Consider the following 25548-nt stretch of genomic DNA (forward strand, 5'->3'; position numbering starts at 1 on the left):
AACATTTTGTGGAACGGAATCTAAGTATCATGGTGAATTCAGTAGGTTCCCAATAGGATTCGCATGTAATAAGCTTGTTATTCAAGATAGAGCAACGTTTTAACGAACTGAAACACTGTTTCTCTGTGAATTCAGTTAGTTCCCAGTAGCCTGCTCTTGTACTATGTGTACTTTTAAAGATTTATCAAAATTTGTTGAGCCGAATCTGAGTAACATGGTGAATTCGGTTAGTTCCCAGTAGGCCGCAGTAGTAATGAGTGGACTGTTCGGGATATAGAAAAATTTTCACGAATGGAATCAAAATTTCTAGGCGAATTCAGTTTGTTCCCAATGGGACATGCTTGTATGAGTCTGCTTTTCAATATAGAGCAACATTTTGTGGAACGGAATCTAAGTATCATGGTGAATTCAGTAGGTTCCCAATAGGATTCGCATGTAATAAGCTTGTTATTCAAGATAGAGCAACGTTTTAACGAACTGAAACACTGTTTCTCTGTGAATTCAGTTAGTTCCCAGTAGCCTGCTCTTGTACTATGTGTACTTTTAAAGTTTTATCTAAATTTGGTGAGCCGAATCTGAGTAACACGGTGAATTCGGTTAGTTCCCAGTAGGCCGCAGTAGTAATGAGTGGACTTTTCGGGATATAGAAAAATTTTCACGAATGGAATCAAAATTTCTAGGCGAATTCAGTGAGTTCCCAATGGGACATGCTTGTATGAGTCTGCTTTTCAATATAGAGCAACATTTTGTGGAACGGAATCTAAGTATCATGGTGAATTCAGTAGGTTCCCAATAGGATTCGCATGTAATAAGCTTGTTATTCAAGATAGAGCAACGTTTTAACGAACTGAAACACTGTTTCTCTGTGAATTCAGTTAGTTCCCAGTAGCCTGCTCTTGTACTATGTGTTCTTTTAAAGATTTATCAAAATTTGGTGAGCCGAATCTGAGTATCATGGTGAATTCGGTTAGTTCCCAGTAGGCCGCAGTAGTAATGAGTGGACTGATCGAGATATAGAAAAATTTAAACGAATGGAATCAAAATTTCTAGGCGAATTCAGTGAGTTCTCAATGGGACATGCTTGTATGAGTTTGCTTTTCAATATAGAGGAACATTTTGTGGAACGGAATCTAAGTATCATGGTGAATTCAGAAGGTTCCCAATAGGATTCGCATGTAATAAGCTTGTTATTCAAGATAGAGCAACGTTTTAACGAACTGAAACACTGTTTCTCTGTGAATTCAGTTAGTTCCCAGTAGCCTGCTCTTGTACTATGTGTACTTTTAAAGTTTTATCAAAATTTGGTGAGCCGAATCTGAGTAACATGGTGAATTCGGTTAGGTCCCAGTAGGCCGCAGTAGTAATGAGGGTACTGTTCGGGATATAGTAAAATTTTCACGAATGGAATCAATATTTCTAGGCGAATTCAGTGAGTTCCCAATGGGACATGCTTGTATGAGTCTGCTTTTCAATATAGAGCAACATTTTGTGGAACGGAATCTAAGTATCATGGTGAATTCAGTAGGTTCCCAATAGGATTCGCATGTAATAAGCTTGTTATTCAAGATAGAGCAACGTTTTAACGAACTGAAACACTGTTTCTCTGTGAATTCAGTTAGTTCCCAGTAGCCTGCTCTTGTACTATGTGTACTTTTAAAGATTTATCAAAATTTGGTGAGCCGAATCTGAGTAACATGGTGAATTCGGTTAGTTCACAGTAGGCCGCAGTAGTAATGAGGGTACTGTTCGGGATATTGTAAATATTTCACGAATGGAATCAAAATTTCTAGGCGAATTCAGTGAGTTCCCAATGGGACATGCTTGTATGAGTCTGCTTTTCAATATAGAGCAACATTTTGTGGAACGGAATCTAAGTATCATGGTGAATTCAGTAGGTTCCCAATAGGATTCGCATGTAATAAGCTTGTTATTCAAGATAGAGCAACGTTTTAACGAACTGAAACACTGTTTCTCTGTGAATTCAGTTAGTTCCCAGTAGCCTGCTCTTGTACTATGTGTACTTTTAAAGATTTATCAAAATTTGGTGAGCCGAATCTGAGTAACATGGTGAATTCGGTTAGTTCCCAGTAGGCCGCAGTAGTAATGAGTGGACTGTTCGGGAAATAGAAAAATTTTCACGAATGGAATCAAAATTTCTAGGCTAATTCAGTGAGTTCCCAATGGGACATGCTTGTATGAGTCTGCTTTTCAATATAGAGCAACATTTTGTGGAACGGAATCTAAGTATCATGGTGAATTCAGTAGGTTCCCAATAGGATTCGCATGTAATAAGCTTGTTATTCAAGATAGAGCAACGTTTTAACGAACTGAAACACTGTTTCTCTGTGAATTCAGTTAGTTCCCAGTAGCCTGCCCTTGTACTATGTGTACTTTTAAAGTTTTATCAAAATTTGGTGAGCCGAATCTGAGTAACATGGTGAATTCGGTTAGGTCCCAGTAGGCCGCAGTAGTAATGAGTGGACTGTTCGGGATATAGAAAAATTTTCACGAATGGAATCAAAATTTCTAGGCGAATTCAGTTTGTTCCCAATGGGACATGCTTGTATGAGTCTGCTTTTCAATATAGAGCAACATTTTGTGGAACGGAATCTAAGTATCATGGTGAATTCAGTAGGTTCCCAATAGGATTCACATGTAATAAGCTTGTTATTCAAGATAGAGCAACGTTTTAACGAACTGAAACACTGTTTCTCTGTGAATTCAGTTAGTTCCCAGTAGCCTGCTCTTGTACTATGTGTACTTTTAAAGATTTATCAAAATATGGTGAGCCGAATCTGAGTAACATGGTGAATTCGGTTAGTTCCCAGTAGGCCGCAGTAGTAATGAGTGGACAGTTCGGGATATAGAAAAATTTTCACGAATGGAATCAAAATTTCTAGGCGAATTCAGTGAGTTCCCAATGGGACATGCTTGTATGAGTCTGCTTTTCATTATAGAGCAACATTTTGTGGAACGGAATCTAAGTATCATGGTGAATTCAGTAGGTTCCCAATAGGATTCGCATGTAATAAGCTTGTTATTCAAGATAGAGCAACGTTTTAACGAACTGAAACACTGTTTCTCTGTGAATTCAGTTAGTTCCCAGTAGCCTGCTCTTGTACTATGTGTACTTTTAAAGTTTTATCAAAATTTGGTGAGCCGAATCTGAGTAACATGGTGAATTCGGTTAGTTCCCAGTAGGCCGCAGTACTAATGAGTGGACTGTTCGGGATATAGAAAAATTTTCACGAATGGAATCAAAATTTCTAGGCGAATTCAGTTTGTTCCCAATGGGACATGTTTGTATGAGTCTGCTTTTCAATATAGAGCAACATTTTGTGGAACGGAATCTAAGTATCATGGTGAATTCAGTAGGTTCCCAATAGGATTCGCATGTAATAAGCTTGTTATTCAAGATAGAGCAACGTTTTAACGAACTGAAACACTGTTTCTCTGTGAATTCAGTTAGTTCCCAGTATCCTGCTCTTGTACTACGTGTACTTTTAAAGATTGATCAAAATTTGGTGAGCCGAATCTGAGTAACATGGTGAATTCTGTTAGTTCCCAGTAGGCCGCAGTAGTAATGAGTGGACTGTTCGGGATATAGAAAAATTTTCACGAATGGAATCAAAATTTCTAGGCGAATTCAGTGAGTTCCCAATGGGACATGCTTGTATGAGTCTGCTTCTCAATATAGAGCAACATTTTGTGGAACGGAATCTAAGTATCATGGTGAATTCAGTAGGTTCCCAATAGGATTCGCATGTAATAAGCTTGTTATTCAAGATAGAGCAACGTTTTAACGAACTGAAACACTGTTTCTCTGTGAATTCAGTTAGTTCCCAGTAGCCTGCTCTTGTACTATGTGTTCTTTTAAAGATTTATCAAAATTTGGTGAGCCGAATCTGAGTATCATGGTGAATTCGGTTAGTTCCCAGTAGGCCGCAGTAGTAATGAGGGTACTGTTCGGGATATTGTAAATATTTCACGAATGGAATCAAAATTTCTAGGCGAATTCAGTGAGTTCCCAATGGGACATGCTTGTATGAGTCTGCTTTTCAATATAGAGCAACATTTTGTGGAACGGAATCTAAGTATCATGGTGAATTCAGTAGGTTCCCAATAGGATTCGCATGTAATAAGCTTGTTATTCAAGATAGAGCAACGTTTTAACGAACTGAAACACTGTTTCTCTGTGAATTCAGTTAGTTCCCAGTAGCCTGCTCTTGTACTATGTGTACTTTTAAAGATTTATCAAAATTTGGTGAGCCGAATCTGAGTAACATGGTGAATTCGGTTAGTTCCCAGTAGGCCGCAGTAGTAATGAGTGGACTGTTCGGGAAATAGAAAAATTTTCACGAATGGAATCAAAATTTCTAGGCTAATTCAGTGAGTTCCCAATGGGACATGCTTGTATGAGTCTGCTTTTCAATATAGAGCAACATTTTGTGGAACGGAATCTAAGTATCATGGTGAATTCAGTAGGTTCCCAATAGGATTCGCATGTAATAAGCTTGTTATTCAAGATAGAGCAACGTTTTAACGAACTGAAACACTGTTTCTCTGTGAATTCAGTTAGTTCCCAGTAGCCTGCTCTTGTACTATGTGTACTTTTAAAGTTTTATCAAAATTTGGTGAGCCGAATCTGAGTAACATGGTGAATTCGGTTAGGTCCCAGTAGGCCGCAGTAGTAATGAGTGGACTGTTCGGGATATAGAAAAATTTTCACGAATGGAATCAAAATTTCTAGGCGAATTCAGTTTGTTCCCAATGGGACATGCTTGTATGAGTCTGCTTTTCAATATAGAGCAACATTTTGTGGAACGGAATCTAAGTATCATGGTGAATTCAGTAGGTTCCCAATAGGATTCACATGTAATAAGCTTGTTATTCAAGATAGAGCAACGTTTTAACGAACTGAAACACTGTTTCTCTGTGAATTCAGTTAGTTCCCAGTAGCCTGCTCTTGTACTATGTGTACTTTTAAAGATTTATCAAAATATGGTGAGCCGAATCTGAGTAACATGGTGAATTCGGTTAGTTCCCAGTAGGCCGCAGTAGTAATGAGTGGACAGTTCGGGATATAGAAAAATTTTCACGAATGGAATCAAAATTTCTAAGCGAATTCAGTGAGTTCCCAATGGGACATGCTTGTATGAGTCTGCTTTTCATTATAGAGCAACATTTTGTGGAACGGAATCTAAGTATCATGGTGAATTCAGTAGGTTCCCAATAGGATTCGCATGTAATAAGCTTGTTATTCAAGATAGAGCAACGTTTTAACGAACTGAAACACTGTTTCTCTGTGAATTCAGTTAGTTCCCAGTAGCCTGCTCTTGTACTATGTGTACTTTTAAAGTTTTATCAAAATTTGGTGAGCCGAATCTGAGTAACATGGTGAATTCGGTTAGTTCCCAGTAGGCCGCAGTACTAATGAGTGGACTGTTCGGGATATAGAAAAATTTTCACGAATGGAATCAAAATTTCTAGGCGAATTCAGTTTGTTCCCAATGGGACATGTTTGTATGAGTCTGCTTTTCAATATAGAGCAACATTTTGTGGAACGGAATCTAAGTATCATGGTGAATTCAGTAGGTTCCCAATAGGATTCGCATGTAATAAGCTTGTTATTCAAGATAGAGCAACGTTTTAACGAACTGAAACACTGTTTCTCTGTGAATTCAGTTAGTTCCCAGTATCCTGCTCTTGTACTACGTGTACTTTTAAAGATTGATCAAAATTTGGTGAGCCGAATCTGAGTAACATGGTGAATTCTGTTAGTTCCCAGTAGGCCGCAGTAGTAATGAGTGGACTGTTCGGGATATAGAAAAATTTTCACGAATGGAATCAAAATTTCTAGGCGAATTCAGTGAGTTCCCAATGGGACATGCTTGTATGAGTCTGCTTTTCAATATAGAGCAACATTTTGTGGAACGGAATCTAAGTATCATGGTGAATTCAGTAGGTTCCCAATAGGATTCGCATGTAATAAGCTTGTTATTCAAGATAGAGCAACGTTTTAACGAACTGAAACACTGTTTCTCTGTGAATTCAGTTAGTTCCCAGTAGCCTGCTCTTGTACTATGTGTTCTTTTAAAGATTTATCAAAATTTGGTGAGCCGAATCTGAGTATCATGGTGAATTCGGTTAGTTCCCAGTAGGCCGCAGTAGTAATGAGTGGACTGATCGAGATATAGAAAAATTTAAACGAATGGAATCAAAATTTCTAGGCGAATTCAGTTTGTTCTCAATGGGACATGCTTGTATGAGTTTGCTTTTCAATATAGAGGAACATTTTGTGGAACGGAATCTAAGTATCATGGTGAATTCAGAAGGTTCCCAATAGGATTCGCATGTAATAAGCTTGTTATTCAAGATAGAGCAACGTTTTAACGAACTGAAACACTGTTTCTCTGTGAATTCAGTTAGTTCCCAGTAGCCTGCTCTTGTACTATGTGTACTTTTAAAGTTTTATCAAAATTTGGTGAGCCGAATCTGAGTAACATGGTGAATTCGGTTAGGTCCCAGTAGGCCGCAGTAGTAATGAGGGTACTGTTCGGGATATAGTAAAATTTTCACGAATGGAATCAATATTTCTAGGCGAATTCAGTGAGTTCCCAATGGGACATGCTTGTATGAGTCTGCTTTTCAATATAGAGCAACATTTTGTGGAACGGAATCTAAGTATCATGGTGAATTCAGTAGGTTCCCAATAGGATTCGCATGTAATAAGCTTGTTATTCAAGATAGAGCAACGTTTTAACGAACTGAAACACTGTTTCTCTGTGAATTCAGTTAGTTCCCAGTAGCCTGCTCTTGTACTATGTGTACTTTTAAAGATTTATCAAAATTTGGTGAGCCGAATCTGAGTAACATGGTGAATTCGGTTAGTTCACAGTAGGCCGCAGTAGTAATGAGGGTACTGTTCGGGATATTGTAAATATTTCACGAATGGAATCAAAATTTCTAGGCGAATTCAGTGAGTTCCCAATGGGACATGCTTGTATGAGTCTGCTTTTCAATATAGAGCAACATTTTGTGGAACGGAATCTAAGTATCATGGTGAATTCAGTAGGTTCCCAATAGGATTCGCATGTAATAAGCTTGTTATTCAAGATAGAGCAACGTTTTAACGAACTGAAACACTGTTTCTCTGTGAATTCAGTTAGTTCCCAGTAGCCTGCTCTTGTACTATGTGTACTTTTAAAGATTTATCAAAATTTGGTGAGCCGAATCTGAGTAACATGGTGAATTCGGTTAGTTCCCAGTAGGCCGCAGTAGTAATGAGTGGACTGTTCGGGAAATAGAAAAATTTTCACGAATGGAATCAAAATTTCTAGGCTAATTCAGTGAGTTCCCAATGGGACATGCTTGTATGAGTCTGCTTTTCAATATAGAGCAACATTTTGTGGAACGGAATCTAAGTATCATGGTGAATTCAGTAGGTTCCCAATAGGATTCGCATGTAATAAGCTTGTTATTCAAGATAGAGCAACGTTTTAACGAACTGAAACACTGTTTCTCTGTGAATTCAGTTAGTTCCCAGTAGCCTGCTCTTGTACTATGTGTACTTTTAAAGTTTTATCAAAATTTGGTGAGCCGAATCTGAGTAACATGGTGAATTCGGTTAGGTCCCAGTAGGCCGCAGTAGTAATGAGTGGACTGTTCGGGATATAGAAAAATTTTCACGAATGGAATCAAAATTTCTAGGCGAATTCAGTTTGTTCCCAATGGGACATGCTTGTATGAGTCTGCTTTTCAATATAGAGCAACATTTTGTGGAACGGAATCTAAGTATCATGGTGAATTCAGTAGGTTCCCAATAGGATTCACATGTAATAAGCTTGTTATTCAAGATAGAGCAACGTTTTAACGAACTGAAACACTGTTTCTCTGTGAATTCAGTTAGTTCCCAGTAGCCTGCTCTTGTACTATGTGTACTTTTAAAGATTTATCAAAATATGGTGAGCCGAATCTGAGTAACATGGTGAATTCGGTTAGTTCCCAGTAGGCCGCAGTAGTAATGAGTGGACAGTTCGGGATATAGAAAAATTTTCACGAATGGAATCAAAATTTCTAGGCGAATTCAGTGAGTTCCCAATGGGACATGCTTGTATGAGTCTGCTTTTCATTATAGAGCAACATTTTGTGGAACGGAATCTAAGTATCATGGTGAATTCAGTAGGTTCCCAATAGGATTCGCATGTAATAAGCTTGTTATTCAAGATAGAGCAACGTTTTAACGAACTGAAACACTGTTTCTCTGTGAATTCCGTTAGTTCCCAGTAGCCTGCTCTTGTACTATGTGTACTTTTAAAGTTTTATCAAAATTTGGTGAGCCGAATCTGAGTAACATGGTGAATTCGGTTAGTTCCCAGTAGGCCGCAGTACTAATGAGTGGACTGTTCGGGATATAGAAAAATTTTCACGAATGGAATCAAAATTTCTAGGCGAATTCAGTTTGTTCCCAATGGGACATGTTTGTATGAGTCTGCTTTTCAATATAGAGCAACATTTTGTGGAACGGAATCTAAGTATCATGGTGAATTCAGTAGGTTCCCAATAGGATTCGCATGTAATAAGCTTGTTATTCAAGATAGAGCAACGTTTTAACGAACTGAAACACTGTTTCTCTGTGAATTCAGTTAGTTCCCAGTATCCTGCTCTTGTACTACGTGTACTTTTAAAGATTGATCAAAATTTGGTGAGCCGAATCTGAGTAACATGGTGAATTCTGTTAGTTCCCAGTAGGCCGCAGTAGTAATGAGTGGACTGTTCGGGAAATAGAAAAATTTTCACGAATGGAATCAAAATTTCTAGGCGAATTCAGTGAGTTCCCAATGGGACATGCTTGTATGAGTCTGCTTTTCAATATAGAGCAACATTTTGTGGAACGGAATCTAAGTATCATGGTGAATTCAGTAGGTTCCCAATAGGATTCGCATGTAATAAGCTTGTTATTCAAGATAGAGCAACGTTTTAACGAACTGAAACACTGTTTCTCTGTGAATTCAGTTAGTTCCCAGTAGCCTGCTCTTGTACTATGTGTACTTTTAAAGATTTATCAAAATTTGGTGAGCCGAATCTGAGTAACATGGTGAATTCGGTTAGTTCCCAGTAGGCCGCAGTAGTAATGAGTGGACTTTTCGGGATATAGAAAAATTTTCACGAATGGAATCAAAATTTCTAGGCGAATTCAGTGAGTTCCCAATGGGACATGCTTGTATGAGTCTGCTTTTCAATATAGAGCAACATTTTGTGGAATGGAATCTAAGTATCATGGTGAATTCAGTTGGTTCCCAATAGGATTCGCATGTAATAAGCTTGTTATTCAAGATAGAGCAACGTTTTAACGAACTGAAACACTGTTTCTCTGTGAATTCAGTTAGTTCCCAGTAGCCTGCTCTTGTACTATGTGTACTTTTAAAGATTTATCAAAATTTGGTGAGCCGAATCTGAGTCACATGGTGAATTCGGTTAGTTCCCAGTAGGCCGCAGTAGTAATGAGTGGACTGTTCGGGATATAGAAAAATTTTCACGAATGGAATCAAAATTTCTAGGCGAATTCAGTGAGTTCCCAATGGGACATGCTTGTATGAGTCTGCTTTTCAATATAGAGCAACATTTTGTGGAACGGAATCTAAGTATCATGGTGAATTCAGTAGGTTCCCAATAGGATTCGCATGTAATAAGCTTGTTATTCAAGATAGAGCAACGTTTTAACGAACTGAAACACTGTTTCTCTGTGAATTCAGTTAGTTCCCAGTAGCCTGCTCTTGTACTATGTGTACTTTTAAAGATTTATCAAAATTTGGTGAGCCGAATCTGAGTAACATGGTGAATTCGGTTAGTTCCCAGTAGGCCGCAGTAGTAATGAGTGGACTGTTCGGGATATAGAAAAATTTTCACGAATGGAATCAAAATTTCTAGGCGAATTCAGTTTGTTCCCAATGGGACATGCTTGTATGAGTCTGCTTTTCAATATAGAGCAACATTTTGTGGAACGGAATCTAAGTATCATGGTGAATTCAGTAGGTTCCCAATAGGATTCGCATGTAATAAGCTTGTTATTCAAGATAGAGCAACGTTTTAACGAACTGAAACACTGTTTCTCTGTGAATTCAGTTAGTTCCCAGTAGCCTGCTCTTGTACTATGTGTACTTTTAAAGATTTATCAAAATTTGGTGAGCCGAATCTGAGTAACATGGTGAATTCGGTTAGTTCCCAGTAGGCCAGAGTAGTAATGAGTGGACTGTTCGGGATATAGAAAAATTTTCACGAATGGAATCAAAATTTCTAGGCGAATTCAGTGAGTTCCCAATGGGACATGCTTGTATGAGTCTGCTTTTCAATATAGAGCAACATTTTGTGGAATGGAATCTAAGTATCATGGTGAATTCAGTAGGTTCCCAATAGGATTCGCATGTAATAAGCTTGTTATTCAAGATAGAGCAACGTTTTAACAAACTGAAACACTGTTTCTCTGTGAATTCAGTTAGTTCCCAGTAGCCTGCTCTTGTACTATGTGTACTTTTAAAGATTTATCAAAATTTGGTGAGCCGAATCTGAGTCACATGGTGAATTCGGTTAGTTCCCAGTAGGCCGCAGTAGTAATGAGTGGACTGTTCGGGATATAGAAAAATTTTCACGAATGGAATCAAAATTTCTAGGCGAATTCAGTGAGTTCCCAATGGGACATGCTTGTATGAGTCTGCTTTTCAATATAGAGCAACATTTTGTGGAACGGAATCTAAGTATCATGGTGAATTCAGTAGGTTCCCAATAGGATTCGCATGTAATAAGCTTGTTATTCAAGATAGAGCAACGTTTTAACGAACTGAAACACTGTTTCTCTGTGAATTCAGTTAGTTCCCAGTAGCCTGCTCTTGTACTATGTGTACTTTTAAAGATTTATCAAAATTTGGTGAGCCGAATCTGAGTAACATGGTGAATTCGGTTAGTTCCCAGTAGGCCGCAGTAGTAATGAGTGGACTGTTCGGGATATAGAAAAATTTTCACGAATGGAATCAAAATTTCTAGGCGAATTCAGTTTGTTCCCAATGGGACATGCTTGTATGAGTCTGCTTTTCAATATAGAGCAACATTTTGTGGAACGGAATCTAAGTATCATGGTGAATTCAGTAGGTTCCCAATAGGATTCGCATGTAATAAGCTTGTTATTCAAGATAGAGCAACGTTTTAACGAACTGAAACACTGTTTCTCTGTGAATTCAGTTAGTTCCCAGTAGCCTGCTCTTGTACTACGTGTACTTTTAAAGATTTATCAAAATTTGGTGATCCGAATCTGAGTAACATGGTGAATTCGGTTAGTTCCCAGTAGGCCGCAGTAGTAATGAGTGGACTGTTCGGGATATAGAAAAATTTTCACGAATGGAATCAAAATTTCTAGGCGAATTCAGTGAGTTCCCAATGGGACATGCTTGTATGAGTCTGCTTTTCAATATAGAGCAACATTTTGTGGAACGGAATCTAAGTATCATGGTGAATTCAGTAGGTTCCCAATACGATTCGCATGTAATAAGATTGTTTTTCAAGATTGACCAACGTTTTAACGAACTGAAACACTGTTTCTCTGTGAATTCAGTTAGTTCCCAGTAGCCTGCTCTTGTACTATGTGTACTTTTAAAGTTTTATCAAAATTTGGTGAGCCGAATCTGAGTATCATGGTGAATTCGGTTAGTTCCCAGTAGGCCGCAGTAGTAATGAGTGGACTGTTCGGGATATAGAAAAATTTTCACGAATGGAATCAAAATTTCTAGGCGAATTCAGTGAGTTCCCAATGGGACATGCTTGTATGAGTCTGCTTTTCAATATAGAGCAACATTTTGTGGAACGGAATCTAAGTATCATGGTGAATTCAGTAGGTTCCCAATAGGATTCGCATGTAATAAGCTTGTTTTTCAAGATTGAGCAACGTTTTAACGAACTGAAACACTGTTTCTCTGTGAATTCAGTTAGTTCCCAGTAGCCTGCTCTTCTACTATGTGTACTTTTAAAGATTTATCAAAATTTGGTGAGCCGAATCTGAGTCACATGGTGAATTCGGTTAGTTCCCAGTAGGCCGCAGTAGTAATGAGTGGACTGTTCGGGATATAGAAAAATTTTCACGAATGGAATCAAAATTTCTAGGCGAATTCAGTGAGTTCCCAATGGGACATGCTTGTATGAGTTTGCTTTTCAATATAGAGCACCATTTTGTGGTACGGAATCTAAGTATCATGGTGAATTCAGTAGGTTCCCAATAGGATTCGCATGTAATAAGCTTGTTATTCAAGATAGAGCAACGTTTTAACGAACTGAAACACTGTTTCTCTGTGAATTCAGTTAGTTCCCAGTAGCCTGCTCTTGTACTATGTGTACTTTTAAAGATTTATCAAAATTTGGTGAGCCGAATCTGAGTAACATGGTGAATTCGGTTAGTTCCCAGTAGGCCGCAGTAGTAATGAGTGGACTGTTCGGGATATAGAAAAATTTTCACGAATGGAATCAAAATTTCTAGGCGAATTCAGTGAGTTCCCAATGGGACATGCTTGTATGAGTCTGCTTTTCAATATAGAGCAATTTTTTGTGGAACGGAATCTAAGTATCATGGTGAATTCAGTAGGTTCCCAATAGGATTCGCATGTAATAAGCTTGTTATTCAAGATAGAGCAACGTTTTAACGAACTGAAACACTGTTTCTCTGTGAATTCAGTTAGTTCCCAGTAGCCTGCTCTTGTACTATGTGTACTTTTAAAGATTTATCAAAATTTGGTGAGCCGAATCTGAGTAACATGGTGAATTCGGTTAGTTCCCAGTAGGCCACAGTAGTAATGAGTGGACTGTTCGGGATATATAAAAATTTTCACGAATGGAATCAAAATTTCTAGGCGAATTCAGTGAGTTCCCAATGGGACATGCTTGTATGAGTCTGCTTTTCAATATAGAGCAACATTTTGTGGAATGGAATCTAAGTATCATGGTGAATTCAGTAGGTTCCCAATAGGATTCGCATGTAATAAGCTTGTTATTCAAGATAGAGCAACGTTTTAACGAACTGAAACACTGTTTCTCTGTGAATTCAGTTAGTTCCAACTAGCCTGCAATTGTACTATGTGTACTTTTAAAGATTTATCAAAATTTGGTGAGCCGAATCTGAGTAACATGGTGAATTCGGTTAGTTCCCAGTAGGCCGCAGTAGTAATGAGTGGACTGTTCGGGATATAGAAAAATTTTCACGAATGGAATCAAAATTTCTAGGCGAATTCAGTGAGTTCCCAATGGGACATGCTTGTAGGAGTCTGCTTTTCAATATAGAGCAACATTTTGTGGAACGGAATCTAAGTATCATGGTGAATTCAGTAGGTTCCCAATAGGATTCGCATGTAATAAGCTTGTTATTCAAGATAGAGCAACGTTTTAACGAACTGAAACACTGTTTCTCTGTGAATTCAGTTAGTTCCCAGTAGCCTGCTCTTGTACTATGTGTACTTTTAAAGATTTATCAAAATTTGGTGAGCCGAATCTGAGTAACATGGTGAATTCGGTTAGTTCCCAGTAGGCCGCAGTAGTAATGAGTGGACTGTTCGGGATATAGAAAAATTTTCACGAATGGAATCAAAATTTCTAGGCGAATTCAGTTTGTTCCCAATGGGACATGCTTGTATGAGTCTGCTTTTCAATATAGAGCAACATTTTGTGGAACGGAATCTAAGTATCATGGTGAATTCAGTAGGTTCCCAATAGGATTCGCATGTAATAAGCTTGTTATTCAAGATAGAACAACGTTTTAACGAACTGAAACACTGTTTCTCTGTGAATTCAGTTAGTTCCCAGTAGCCTGCTCTTGTACTATGTGTACTTTAAAGATTTATCAAAATTTGGTGAGCCGAATCTGAGTAACATGGTGAATTCGGTTAGTTCCCAGTAGGCCGCAGTAGTAATGAGTGGACTGTTCGGGATATAGAAAAATTTTCACGAATGGAATCAAAATTTCTAGGCGAATTCAGTGAGTTCCCAATGGGACATGCTTGTATGAGTCTGCTTTTCAATATAGAGCAACATTTTGTGGAACGGAATCTAAGTATCATGGTGAATTCAGTAGGTTCCCAATAGGATTCGCATGTAATAAGCTTGTTATTCAAGATAGAGCAACGTTTTAACGAACTGAAACACTGTTTCTCTGTGAATTCAGTTAGTTCCCAGTAGCCTGCTCTTGTACTATGTGTACTTTTAAAGATTTATCAAAATTTGGTGAGCCGAATTTGAGTAACATGGTGAATTCGGTTAGTTCCCAGTAGGCCGCAGTAGTAATGAGTGGACTGTTCGGGATATGGAAAAATTTTCACGAATGGAATCAAAATTTCTAGGCGAATTCAGTGAGTTCCCAATGGGACATGCTTGTATGAGTCTGCTTTTCAATATAGAGCAACATTTTGTGGAACGGAATCTAAGTATCATGGTGAATTCAGTAGGTTCCCAATAGGATTCGCATGTAATAAGCTTGTTATTCAAGATAGAACAACGTTTTAACGAACTGAAACACTGTTTCTCTGTGAATTCAGTTAGTTCCCAGTAGCCTGCTCTTGTACTATGTGTACTTTAAAGATTTATCAAAATTTGGTGAGCCGAATCTGAGTAACATGGTGAATTCGGTTAGTTCCCAGTAGGCCGCAGTAGTAATGAGTGGACTGTTCGGGATATAGAAAAATTTTCACGAATGGAATCAAAATTTCTAGGCGAATTCAGTGAGTTCCCAATGGGACATGCTTGTATGAGTCTGCTTTTCAATATAGAGCAACATTTTGTGGAACGGAATCTAAGTATCATGGTGAATTCAGTAGGTTCCCAATAGGATTCGCATGTAATAAGCTTGTTATTCAAGATAGAGCAACGTTTTAACGAACTGAAACACTGTTTCTCTGTGAATTCAGTTAGTTCCCAGTAGCCTGCTCTTGTACTATGTGTACTTTTAAAGATTTATCAAAATTTGGTGAGCCGAATTTGAGTAACATGGTGAATTCGGTTAGTTCCCAGTAGGCCGCAGTAGTAATGAGTGGACTGTTCGGGATATGGAAAAATTTTCACGAATGGAATCAAAATTTCTAGGCGAATTCAGTGAGTTCCCAATGGGACATGCTTGTATGAGTCTGCTTTTCAATATAGAGCAACATTTTGTGGAACGGAATCTAAGTATCATGGTGAATTCAGTAGGTTCCCAATAGGATTCGCATGTAATAAGCTTGTTATTCAAGATAGAGCAACGTTTTAACGAACTGAAACACTGTTTCTCTGTGAATTCAGTTAGTTCCCAGTAGCCTGCTCTTGTACTATGTGTACTTTTAAAGATTTATCAAAATTTGGTGAGCCGAATCTGAGTAACATGGTGAATTCGGTTAGTTCCCAGTAGGCCGCAGTAGTAATGAGTGGACTGTTTGGGATATAGAAAAATTTTCACGAATGGAATCAAAATTTCTGGGCGAATTCAGTGAGTTCCCAATGGGACATGCTTGTATGAGTCTGCTTTTCAATATAGAGCAACATTTTGTGGAACGGAATCTAAGTATCATGGTGAATTCAGTAGGTTCCCAATAGGATTCGCATGTAATAAGCTTGTTTTTCAAGATTGAGCAACGTTTTAACGAACTGAAACACTGTTTCTATGTGAATTCAGTTAGTTCCCAGTAGCCTGCTCTTGTACTATGTGTACTTTTAAAGATTTATCAAAATTTGGTGAGCCGAATCTGAGTAACATGGTGAATTCGGTTAGTTCCCAGTAGGCCGCAGTAGTAATGAGTGGACTGTTCGGGATATAGAAAAATTTTCACGAATGGAATCAAAATTTCTAGGCGATTTCAGTGAGTTCCCAATGGGACATGCTTGTATGAGTCTGCTTTTCAATATAGAGCAACATTTTGTGGAACGGAATCTAAGTATCATGGTGAATTCAGTAGGTTCCCAATACGATTCGCATGTAATAAGATTGTTTTTCAAGATTGAGCAACGTTTTAACGAACTGAAACACTGTTTCTCTGTGAATTCAGTTAGTTCCCAGTAGCCTCCTCTTGTACTATGTGTACTTTTAAAGATTTATCAAAATTTGGTGAGCCGAATCTGAGTAACATGGTGAATTCGGTTAGTTCCCAGTAGGCCGCAGTAGTAATGAGTGGACTGTTTGGGATATAGAAAAATTTTCACGAATGGAATCAAAATTTCTGGGCGAATTCAGTGAGTTCCCAATGGGACATGCTTGTATGAGTCTGCTTTTCAATATAGAGCAACATTTTGTGGAACGGAATCTAAGTATCATGGTGAATTCAGTAGGTTCCCAATAGGATTCGCATGTAATAAGCTTGTTTTTCAAGATTGAGCAACGTTTTAACGAACTGAAACACTGTTTCTATGTGAATTCAGTTAGTTCCCAGTAGCCTGCTCTTGTACTATGTGTACTTTTAAAGATTTATCAAAATTTGGTGAGCCGAATCTGAGTAACATGGTGAATTCGGTTAGTTCCCAGTAGGCCGCAGTAGTAATGAGTGGACTGTTCGGGATATAGAAAAATTTTCACGAATGGAATCAAAATTTCTAGGCGATTTCAGTGAGTTCCCAATGGGACATGCTTGTATGAGTCTGCTTTTCAATATAGAGCAACATTTTGTGGAACGGAATCTAAGTATCATGGTGAATTCAGTAGGTTCCCAATACGATTCGCATGTAATAAGATTGTTTTTCAAGATTGAGCAACGTTTTAACGAACTGAAACACTGTTTCTCTGTGAATTCAGTTAGTTCCCAGTAGCCTCCTCTTGTACTATGTGTACTTTTAAAGATTTATCAAAATTTGGTGAGCCGAATCTGAGTAACATGGTGAATTCGGTTAGTTCCCAGTAGGCCGCAGTAGTAATGAGTGGACTGTTCGGGATATAGAAAAATTTTCACGAATGGAATCAAAATTTCTAGGCGAATTCAGTGAGTTCCCAATGGGACATGCTTGTATGAGTCTGCTTTTCAATATAGAGCAACATTTTGTGGAACGGAATCTAAGTATCATGGTGAATTCAGTAGGTTCCCAATAGGATTCGCATGTAATAAGCTTGTTTTTCAAGATTGAGCAACGTTTTAACGAACTGAAACACTGTTTCTCTGTGAATTCAGTTAGTTCCCAGTAGCCTGCTCTTGTACTACGTGTACTTTTAAAGATTTATCAAAATTTGGTGAGCCGAATCTGAGTCACATGGTGAATTCGGTTAGTTCCCAGTAGGCCGCAGTAGTAATGAGTGGACTGTTCGGGATATAGAAAAATTTTCACGAATGGAATCAAAATTTCTAGGCGAATTCAGTGAGTTCCCAATGGGACATGCTTGTATGAGTTTGCTTTTCAATATAGAGCACCATTTTGTGGTACGGAATCTAAGTATCATGGTGAATTCAGTAGGTTCCCAATAGGATTCGCATGTAATAAGCTTGTTATTCAAGATAGAGCAACGTTTTAACGAACTGAAACACTGTTTCTCTGTGAATTCAGTTAGTTCCCAGTAGCCTGCTCTTGTACTATGTGTACTTTTAAAGATTTATCAAAATTTGGTGAGCCGAATCTGAGTAACATGGTGAATTCGGTTAGTTCCCAGTAGGCCGCAGTAGTAATGAGTGGACTGTTCGGGATATAGAAAAATTTTCACGAATGGAATCAAAATTTCTAGGCAAATTCAGTGAGTTCCCAATGGGACATGCTTGTATGAGTCTGCTTTTCAATATAGAGCAACATTTTGTGGAACGGAATCTAAGTATCATGGTGAATTCAGTAGGTTCCCAATAGGATTCGCATGTAATAAGCTTGTTATTCAAGATAGAGCAACGTTTTAACGAACTGAAACACTGTTTCTCTGTGAATTCAGTTAGTTCCCAGTAGCCTGCTCTTGTACTATGTGTACTTTTAATATTTATCAAAATTTGGTGAGCCGAATCTGAGTAACATGGTGAATTCGGTTAGTTCCCAGTAGGCCGCAGTAGTAATGAGTGGACTGTTCGGGATATAGAAAAATTTTCACGAATGGAATCAAAATTTCTAGGCGAATTCAGTGAGTTCCCAATGGGACATGCTTGTATGAGTCTGCTTTTCAATATAGAGCAACATTTTGTGGAACGGAATCTAATTATCATGGTGAATTCAGTAGGTTCCCAATAGGATTCGCATGTAATAAGCTTGTTATTCAAGATAGAGCAACGTTTTAACGAACTGAAACACTGTTTCTCTGTGAATTCAGTTAGTTCCCAGTATCCTGCTCTTGTACTACGTGTACTTTTAAAGTTTTATCAAAATTTGGTGAGCCGAATCTGAGTTACATGGTGAATTCGGTTAGTTCCCAGTAGGCCGCAGTAGTAATAAGTGGACTATTCGGGATATAAAAAAATTTTCACGAATGGAATCAAAATTTGAAGGCGAATTCATTGAGTTCCCAATGGGACATGCTTGTATGAGTCTGCTTTTCAATATAGAGCAACATTTTGTGGAACGGAATCTAAGTATCATGATGAATTCAGTATGTTCCCAATACGATTCGCATGTAATAAGCTTGTTTTTCAAGATTGAGCAACGTTTTAACGAACTGAAACACTGTTTCTATGTGAATTCAGTTAGTTCCCAGTAGCCTGCTCTTGTACTATGTGTACTTTTAAAGATTTATCATAATTTGGTGAGCCGAATCTGAGTAACATGGTGAATTCGGTTAGTTCCCAGTAGGCCGCAGTAGTAATGAGTGGACTGTTCGGGATATAGAAAAATTTTCACGAATGGAATCAAAATTTCTGGGCGAATTCTGTGAGTTCCCAATGGGACATGCTTGTATGAGTCTGCTTTTCAATATAGAGCAACATTTTGTGGAACGGAATCTAAGTATCATGGTGAATTCAGTAGGTTCCCAATACGATTCGCATGTAATAAGCTTGTTATTCAAGATAGAGCAACGTTTTAACGAACTGAAACACTGTTTCTCTGTGAATTCAGTTAGTTCCCAGTAGCCTGCTCTTGTACTACGTGTACTTTTAAAGTTTTATCAAAATTTGGTGAGCCGAATCTGAGTAACATGGTGAATTCGGTTAGTTCCCAGTAGGCCGCAGTAGTAATGAGTGGACTGTTCGGGATATAGAAAAATTTTCACGAATGGAATCAAAATTTCTAGGCGAATTCAGTGAGTTCCCAATGGGAAATGCTTGTAGGAGTCTGCTTTTCAATATAGAGCAACATTTTGTGGAACGGAATCTAAGTATCATGGTGAATTCAGTAGGTTCCCAATAGGATTCGCATGTAATAAGCTTGTTATTCAAGATAGAGCAACGTTTTAACGAACTGAAACACTGTTTCTCTGTGAATTCAGTTAGTTCCCAGTAGCCTGCTCTTGTACTATGTGTACTTTTAAAGATTTATCAAAATTTGGTGAGCCGAGTCTGAGTAACATGGTGAATTCGGTTAGTTCCCAGTAGGCCGCAGTAGTAATAAGTGGACTGTTCGGGATATAAAAAAATTTTCACGAATGGAATCAAAATTTGAAGGCGAATTCATTGAGTTCCCAATGGGACATGTTTGTATGAGTCTGCTTTTCAATATAGAGCAACATTTTGTGGAACGGAATCTAAGTATCATGGTGAATTCAGTAGGTTTCCAATAGGATTCGCATGTAATAAGCTTGTTATTCAAGATAGAGCAACGTTTTAACGAACTGAAACACTGTTTCTCTGTGAAATCAGTTAGTTCCCAGTAGCCTGCTCTTGTAGTATGTGTACTTTTAAAGATTTATCAAAATTTGGTGAGCCCAATCTGAGTAACATTGTGAATTCGGTTAGTTCCCAGTAGGCCGCAGTAGTAATGAGTGGACTGTTCGGGATATAGAAAAATTTTCACGAATGGAATTAAAATTTCTAGGCGAATTCAGTGCGTTCCCAATGGGACATGCTTGTATGAGTCTGCTTTTCAATATAGAGCAACATTTTGTGGAACGGAATCTAAGTATCATGGTGAATTCAGTAGGTTCCCAATACGATTCGCATGTAATAAGCTTGTTTTTCAAGATTGAGCAACGTTTTAACGAACTGAAACACTGTTTCTCTTGAATTCACTTAGTTCCCAGTAGCCTGCTCTTGTACTATGTGTACTTTTAAAGATTTATCAAAATTTGGTGAGCCGAATCTGAGTAACATGGTGAATTCGGTTAGTTCCCAGTAGGCCGCAGTAGTAATGAGTGGACTGTTCGGGATATAGAAAAATTTTCACGAATGGAATCAAAATTTCTAGGCGAATTCAGTGAGTTCCCAATGGGACATGCTTGTATGAGTCTGCTTTTCAATATAGAGCAACATTTTGTGGAACGGAATCTAAGTATCATGGTGAATTCAGTAGGTTCCCAATAGGATTCGCATGTAATAAGCTTGTTATTCAAGATAGAGCAAGGTTTTAACGAAGTGAAACACTGTTTCTCTGTGAATTCAGTTAGTTCCCAGTAGCCTGCTCTTGTACTATGTGTACTTTTAATATTTATCAAAATTTGGTGAGCCGAATCTGAGTAACATGGTGAATTCGGTTAGTTCCCAGTAGGCCGCAGTAGTAATGAGTGGACTGTTCGGGATATAGAAAAATTTTCAGGAATGGAATCAAAATTTCTAGGCGAATTCTGTGAGTTCCCAATGGGACATGCTTGTAGGAGTCTGCTTATCAATATAGAGCAACATTTTGTGGAACGGAATCTAAGTATCATGGTGAATTCAGTAGGTTCCCAATAGGATTCGCATGTAATAAGCTTGTTATTCAAGATAGAGCAACGTTTTAACGAACTGAAACACTGTTTCTCTGTGAATTCAGTTAGTTCCCAGTAGCCTGCTCTTGTACTATGTGTACTTTTAAAGATTTATCAAAATTTGGTGAGCCGAATTTGAGTAACATGGTGAATTCGGTTAGTTCCCAGTAGGCCGCAGTAGTAATGAGTGGACTGTTCGGGATATGGAAAAATTTTCACGAATGGAATCAAAATTTCTAGGCGAATTCAGTGAGTTCCCAATGGGACATGCTTGTATGAGTCTGCTTTTCAATATAGAGCAACATTTTGTGGAACGGAATCTAAGTATCATGGTGAATTCAGTAGGTTCCCAATAGGATTCGCATGTAATAAGCTTGTTATTCAAGATAGAGCAACGTTTTAACGAACTGAAACACTGTTTCTCTGTGAATTCAGTTAGTTCCCAGTAGCCTGCTCTTGTACTATGTGTACTTTTAAAGATTTATCAAAATTTGGTGAGCCGAATCTGAGTAACATGGTGAATTCGGTTAGTTCCCAGTAGGCCGCAGTAGTAATGAGTGGACTGTTTGGGATATAGAAAAATTTTCACGAATGGAATCAAAATTTCTGGGCGAATTCAGTGAGTTCCCAATGGGACATGCTTGTATGAGTCTGCTTTTCAATATAGAGCAACATTTTGTGGAACGGAATCTAAGTATCATGGTGAATTCAGTAGGTTCCCAATAGGATTCGCATGTAATAAGCTTGTTATTCAAGATAGAGCAACGTTTTAACGAACTGAAACACTGTTTCTCTGTGAATTCAGTTAGTTCCCAGTAGCCTGCTCTTGTACTATGTGTACTTTTAAAGATTTATCAAAATTTGGTGAGCCGAATCTGAGTAACATGGTGAATTCGGTTAGTTCCCAGTAGGCCGCAGTAGTAATGAGTGGACTGTTCGGGATATAGAAAAATTTTCACGAATGGAATCAAAATTTCTAGGCGAATTCAGTGAGTTCCCAATGGGACATGCTTGTAGGAGTCTGCTTTTCAATATAGAGCAACATTTTGTGGAACGGAATCTAAGTATCATGGTGAATTCAGTAGGTTCCCAATACGATTCGCATGTAATAAGCTTGTTATTCAAGATAGAGCAACGTTTTAACGAACTGAAACACTGTTTCTCTGTGAATTCAGTTAGTTCCCAGTAGCCTGCTCTTGTACTATGTGTACTTTTAAAGATTTATCAAAATTTGGTGAGCCGAATCTGAGTAACATGGTGAATTCGGTTAGTTCCCAGTAGGCCGCAGTAGTAATGAGTGGACTGTTCGGGATATAGAAAAATTTTCACGAATGGAATCAAAATTTCTAGGCGAATTCAGTGAGTTCCCAATGGGACATGCTTGTATGAGTCTGCTTTTCAATATAGAGCAACATTTTGTGGAACGGAATCTAAGTATCATGGTGAATTCAGTAGGTTCCCAATAGGATTCGCATGTAATATTCTTGTTTTTCAAGATTGAGCAACGTTTTAACGAACTGAAACACTGTTTCTCTGTGAATTCAGTTAGTTCTCAGTAGCCTGCTCTTGTACTATGTGTACTTTTAAAGATTTATCAAAACTTGGTGAGCCGAATCTGAGTAACATGGTGAATTCGGTTAGTTCCCAGTAGGCCGCAGTAGTAATGAGTGGACTGTTCGGGATATAGAAAAATTTTCACGAATGGAATCAAAATTTCTAGGCGAATTCAGGGAGTTCCCAATGGGACATGCTTGTATGAGTTTGCTTTTCAATATAGAGCAACATTTTGTGGAACGGAATCTAAGTATCACGGTGAATTCAGTAGGTTCCCAATAGGATTCGCATGTAATAAGCTTGTTATTCAAGATAGAGCAACGTTTTAACGAACTGAAACACTGTTTCTCTGTGAATTCAGTTAGTTCCCAGTAGCCTGCTCTTGTACTATGTGTACTTTTAAAGATTTATCAAAATTTGTTGAGCCGAATCTGAGTAACATGGTGAATTCGGTTAGTTCCCAGTAGGCCGCAGTAGTAATGAGTGGACTGTTCGGGATATAGAAAAATTTTCACGAATGGAATCAAAATTTCTAGGCGAATTCAGTGAGTTCCCAATGGGACATGCTTGTATGAGTCTGCTTTTCTATATAGAGCAACATTTTGTGGAACGGAATCTAAGTATCATGGTGAATTCAGTAGGTTCCCAATAGGATTCGCATGTAATAAGCTTGTTTTTCAAGATTGAGCAACGTTTTAACGAACTGAAACACTGTTTCTCTGTGAATTCAGTTAGTTCCCAGTAGCCTGCTCTTGTACTACGTGTACTTTTAAAGATTTATCAAAATTTGGTGAGCCGATTCTGAGTAACATGGTGAATTCGGTTAGTTCCCAGTAGGCCGCAGTAGTAATGAGTGGACTGTTCGGGATATAGAAAAATTTTCACGAATGGAATCAAAATTTCTAGGCGAATTCAGTGAGTTCCCAATGGGACATGCTTGTATGAGTCTGCTTTTCAATATAGAGCAACATTTTGTGGAACGGAATCTAAGTATCATGGTGAATTCAGTAGGTTCCCAATAGGATTCGCATGTAATAAGCTTGTTATTCAAGATAGAGCAACGTTTTAACGAACTGAAACACTGTTTCTCTGTGAATTCAGTTAGTTCCCAGTAGCCTGCTCTTGTACTATGTGTACTTTTAAAGATTTATCAAAATTTGGTGAGCCGAATCTGAGTAACATGGTGAATTCGGTTAGTTCCCAGTAGGCCGCAGTAGTAATGAGTGGACTGTTCGGGATATAGAAAAATTTTCACGAATGGAATCAAAATTTCTGGGCGAATTCTGTGAGTTCCGAATGGGACATGCTTGTATGAGTCTGCTTTTCAATATAGAGCAACATTTTGTGGAACGGAATCTAAGTATCATGGTGAATTCAGTAGGTTCCCAATACGATTCGCATGTAATAAGCTTGTTATTCAAGATAGAGCAACGTTTTAACGAACTGAAACACTGTTTCTCTGTGAATTCAGTTAGTTCCCAGTAGCCTGCTCTTGTACTATGTGTACTTTTAAAGATTTATCAAAATTTGGTGAGCCGAATCTGAGTAACATGGTGAATTCGGTTAGTTCCCAGTAGGCCGCAGTAGTAATGAGTGGACTGTTCGGGATATAGAAAAATTTTCACGAATGGAATCAAAATTTCTAGGCGAATTCAGTGAGTTCCCAATGGGACATGCTTGTAGGAGTCTGCTTTTCAATATAGAGCAACATTTTGTGGAACGGAATCTAAGTATCATGGTGAATTCAGTAGGTTCCCAATACGATTCGCATGTAATAAGCTTGTTATTCAAGATAGAGCAACGTTTTAACGAACTGAAACACTGTTTCTCTGTGAATTCAGTTAGTTCCCAGTAGCCTGCTCTTGTACTATGTGTACTTTTAAAGATTTATCAAAATTTGGTGAGCCGAATCTGAGTAACATGGTGAATTCGGTTAGTTCCCAGTAGGCCGCAGTAGTAATGAGTGGACTGTTCGGGATATAGAAAAATTTTCACGAATGGAATCAAAATTTCTAGGCGAATTCAGTGAGTTCCCAATGGGACATGCTTGTATGAGTCTGCTTTTCAATATAGAGCAACATTTTGTGGAACGGAATCTAAGTATCATGGTGAATTCAGTAGGTTCCCAATAGGATTCGCATGTAATATTCTTGTTTTTCAAGATTGAGCAACGTTTTAACGAACTGAAACACTGTTTCTCTGTGAATTCAGTTAGTTCTCAGTAGCCTGCTCTTGTACTATGTGTACTTTTAAAGATTTATCAAAACTTGGTGAGCCGAATCTGAGTAACATGGTGAATTCGGTTAGTTCCCAGTAGGCCGCAGTAGTAATGAGTGGACTGTTCGGGATATAGAAAAATTTTCACGAATGGAATCAAAATTTCTAGGCGAATTCAGGGAGTTCCCAATGGGACATGCTTGTATGAGTCTGCTTTTCAATATAGAGCAACATTTTGTGGAACTGAATCTAAGTATCATGGTGAATTCAGTAGGTTCTCAATAGGATTCGCATGTAATAAGATTGTTATTCAAGATAGAGCAACGTTTAACGAACTGAAACACTGTTTCTCTGTGAATTCAGTTAGTTCCCAGTAGCCTGCTCTTGTACTATGTGTACTTTTAAAGATTTATCAAAATTTGGTGAGCCGAATCTGAGTAACATGGTGAATTCGGTTAGTTCCCAGTAGGCCGCAGTAGTAATGAGTGGACTGTTCGGGATATAGAAAAATTTTCACGAATGGAATCAAAATTTCTAGGCGAATTCAGTGAGTTCCCAATGGGACATGCTTGTAGGAGTCTGCTTTTCAATATAGAGCAACATTTTGTGGAACGGAATCTAAGTATCATGGTGAATTCAGTAGGTTCCCAATAGGATTCGCATGTCATAAGCTTGTTATTCAAGATAGAGCAAAGTTTTAACGAACTGAAACACTGTTTCTCTTTGAATTCAGTTAGTTCCCAGTAGCCTGCTCTTGTACTATTTGTACTTTTAAGATTTATCAAAATTTGGTGAGCCGAATCTGAGTAACATGGTGAATTCGGTTAGTTCCCAGTAGGCCGCAGTAGTAATGAGTGGACTGTTCGGGATATAGAAAAATTTTCACGAATGGAATCAAAATTTCTAGGCGAATTCAGTGAGTTCCCAATGGGACATGCTTGTATGAGTCTGCTTTTCAATACAGAGCAACATTTTGTGGAACGGAATCTAAG

Source organism: Rattus norvegicus, chromosome 6 (assembly GCF_021556685.1).
Source record: "Rattus norvegicus strain SHRSP/BbbUtx chromosome 6, alternate assembly SHRSP_T2T, whole genome shotgun sequence".
In the NCBI taxonomy this organism is placed as follows: domain Eukaryota; kingdom Metazoa; phylum Chordata; class Mammalia; order Rodentia; family Muridae; genus Rattus; species Rattus norvegicus.